Consider the following 3,778-nt stretch of genomic DNA (forward strand, 5'->3'; position numbering starts at 1 on the left):
GGTGGGTGAGGGTCACCTGGTCCCCAGGGCAGCGAAGGGAGCCTTGGGCAGAGCCATTCATCAGGCGGATTAGCTGGGCCTTCCCTCCTGGTCCGAGGAGGATTACAGCCTGGGGCTGCTGAGGAGGTGGCAGGAGTCTGGGGTGCAGGGGCTTCTTCCCTGCTCCCTGTGATAGAAACAGTCCCGGCAACAGTGTGGGGCTGGGGCCAGGCCCACTCACTCTGGGACCCCTCCCAGAGCCCCTGTCCAGGCGCCCACGTCCCTCCCTGGTCACAGTGAGAGGCCAGTGGGTGACTTGAGGAAGGAGGGCAGGGGAAGGAGTGCTGCTGCCTGGGAGGGGCCCAGGCCAGGGGAGAGCAGGTGTGTCGCGGCGGGGAGCCCCAGGCCAGGGGAGAGCAGGTGTGTCGGGGCGGGGAGCCCCAGGGCAGAGGGGAGCAGCTGTTCTTGGATTCCAGGAGCTGGTGGGCTGTGCGGGAAGTGCGTGGCCTGGCCACGTGGAGAGACAGTCGGAGCAGGTCAGCAGGGAACCGTGGTGGCCTCCCCCCATGCCCAGGGCCGAGGAGTGTGGTGGCCCTGGAACACCACGGGTAAGGGCCACGCCCTCTGCCCAGCCTTGGTGTCCAGAGGCCCTGGCACCCCCAGAGCTTGGCCTGCTTCCTCTCCCTGGCTCTAGTCCTGCTGCTCCCTGGGGTTCCAGGCTCCCCCTCCCCAGGTGGCCATGCTGTCGGGGGCTCCTGCCGCTTGTCTTTCTGGGGACTCTGGGGCTCGTGCCCCTTCCTGTCCCAGTGGCTGAAGGTCCCCTAAGCCCATTCAAGGCAGAAAGGGCAGGCTGCTGCTGACCTCCAGCCAGCAGATGAGGTAGGGCCTCTGGCCAGGGCTCCTAATTGGAGTCTGGGTTTGGCTTTGAGTTGATTATATCAGATCTCTGTGGCCAGCTTCCTGCTGCCCAGGGACAGGCAGGCCAGGGCCACTCGGGCTGGCTGGGACAGGAGGCCCAGAGGTCCTCAGCACAGTGAGTGCTGTGGTCATACAACAGCTGCCCCCGGCAGGGCTGGTCTGTGCTGTCGTGTGGGGCCTGGCCGGGGGAGCTGGCCAGGGAGATGCCCAGAGATCCCGGAGGCGTGGAGTCCTCCATTTCCCTCCTGTGCCCCAGGGCAGCCCGAGCACTGTTTGCTCCTAGGACATGTGGCTGCCCTGGGGCTGTCTGGGCAGGTTGTGGCTCCACTGGGACCTTTGGCCACTTGGCTGGTGGATAGGTGGGCCCTCGTGGAGCCTGACCCCTTCCCAGGTCAGGAGGCAGGCCTGGTCTCAGGGGCACAATGAAGTGGTGACTGGAAACAGCTGCCCCATGGCTCAGCCCCGTGGGCGAGGGGAAAGGCCAGGCTGGACGGCCAGCAGGGGCCTAGGGCTGGGGAGGACCTGGGGAGCCACAGACAGAGCTCAAGGGCCCTGCGCTCACCCCCCTGTGCTGGGAGCTGGAGCAGAGAGGTGTCCTGTGTGACCTGGGAGAATGGCCTGGGCAAGTGGCCTGCAGAAGCTGGTCACTGGGCCATGGGCTTTGGGGAAACATGCTGCCACTTCTGTCCCTGCTCTGGGCCTGCTCCCTCCTGGGCTTTGGGATCCACTTGGAGGTCCCTGTAAGCGTGAGGCATGTGGGCTCAGAGGTTGGGGTGGAGCAGAGAGGAGCAGACACAAGCCTTGGGCACCCAAGGTAGGCAGGACCTGGTAATGGCCCCAGGGGTGGACCCATGAGAACCACCTCAGGCCTTGGGGTGGTGTCTCTGGGTCCTGGGAGGGGCCCATCTGTCCTGCTGTCCTCCCTTAGTCCTCAGCTGAGACTTGAGGCCTGGGGCCCAGGACAGCCTGCTGCCTTCCCCATGCCCCCTTGCAGCCCGGCGTTCCCTTGGCCTAAATCCTCTGGACGCTGGGTTGGATCCAAGCAGGATTAGCCGGGATTGGTCTGAGGTGGGGGCGCCGAGGCTGGCAGCTCCCCAGCCCCCAGGATGCAGCTTCTCTGGTCTCCCGGGGCCCTGGAGGATGGGCGGGCTGGCCGGGGCCTTCTGGGGCTGCAGGTGGCCGTCGGGCCAATGCAGCGGGGCCTGGGGACAGCCTGGGAGAGACTTGGGGGCTCTGAGGGGGAGGAGGAAGAGGCGGGTCAAGATTGACAGCACAGAGGAGCCCTCGTGCCCAGCACTGCCTCTGCTCGATCTGCTGCCTGGGCCTCTCGGGCCTCCGCGAGCCAGCCCCCACCACTGCCATCACTTGGGGATGTGCTGGACCGTGGGAGCCGTGGCCCACCTGGCAGAGGTGCTTCTCTGGGTGGGAGGGAGTGTGGTGGTGTTGCCGTGGGGCAGGTTGACCCACTAGGTAAGAAGGGCCAGGGAGCGGTTTCCCTGCTGAGGACTGGCCAAGCTCCACAGGGCCATGGGGCTGTCCAGGTGCCTTGGGACAGTAGGGGCTGCTCTTGGAGGTGCAAGGGGCCTGGGGTCTCCCATCCCACCCTGCATCAACCAGGTCTCTCTCTGGGGATGAACAGGGTCCCGCAGTGTCGGCTGTTTCACTCTGGGTACCCCAGCCTCCTGGGGGCTGAACCCGGGGTGGGGGGGGAAGCCAGCAGGGCCAGTGCTGGGGCCTGGAGGAATGTGCTGGGGAGCGCTCGGGTGCTCCAAGCTGCCTTCCAGGGTGTCTGGGGCACCTTCTGCCCAGGCAGGGTGGGCTGCTGTGCTGAGCTGGCCAGGAGGGCCCCTAGGCAGGTGAGACTGAACGAGGAGGCGCGCTGTGCTCAGGGAAGGCCTGGCATCGCGTCCTGTGGCCCCCGGAGGCTGTGGTCAAGGCTCTCTGCCTCTCCAGCCTGCTCTGCTGGCAGAGGGGGCCTCATCCAGCTTCAACCCTCCAAAACCCTGTGGTGGCCTCAAGGACCTGTGTGTCCCCTGTCCCTGCTGCACCAAGCAGTCATACCTGTGTCTTCCTGGGCCTCGCTCCCTGTGAGTGCGGAGCCTGCGGCTCCTTTTTGCTTGTGGTCAGCACTAGCTCCCTCCTCAGAGTCCTCAGGTGGAGCTGCCCAGGTCCCCTGCAGCACCCACCAGGGGTCCCTCCCTATGTGCGTCTCACGGGGCTGGACACTGTTGAGCATCAGCAGCGTAGCTCTTAGGGCCTGGGCTTTCTGTAAGCAGGTATGCAGGGCTTGGGGGCAGATACTGACCTGTCCCTGGGCCAGGGCCAGCTGACCCTGGCCTGGACTCCTTAAAGCCTATGGCCCCGTCTCCTGTGGACAGAAAAGGGGGATGACTAGTCCCTCGGACCTCAGATCTGTGCCCTCATGCAGGGCCTCCTTCTGTGGCCTTGGGGAGTAGACAGTGGAGTGTCCTTGCTGCCCCCTGGGGAGGAGGAGGTTCCTGGGGATGCCACAGGAAGGGGGTGCTGGCTCTCAGGTGTGGCCTATGGGCATGGGTAGCACCTGCTGGGTCTGCCCTATGCCTGGCTTAGGGGTCTCTTCTGCTCAGTGGCTCCCGAGAGCCAGGCTAGGCACTGGGCCCTGTGTCTAGCTGTGGGCTTTCCGTGCTCGTTCAGTCTGAGTGGTGGCCTCTCAGGGTCCAGACTGACTGTGGCATCGTCCAGGTGTTTCTGGGATGGGCCACGGCCCAGCAGAAAAGGGCAGGTCCTCCCTGGGGTCTCGCCTGGCGCCAGCCCTGGGTGGGTGGACAGGGGGTAGGTAGGGCCCGGGCTGCCACAGCTCTCACGGCCCTGAGGTCTGTTTCTGCTGTGTCCAGTGGAGCGG

The sequence above is a fragment of the Marmota flaviventris genome, chromosome 10, assembly GCF_047511675.1.
Source record: "Marmota flaviventris isolate mMarFla1 chromosome 10, mMarFla1.hap1, whole genome shotgun sequence".
Lineage (NCBI taxonomy): Eukaryota > Metazoa > Chordata > Mammalia > Rodentia > Sciuridae > Marmota > Marmota flaviventris.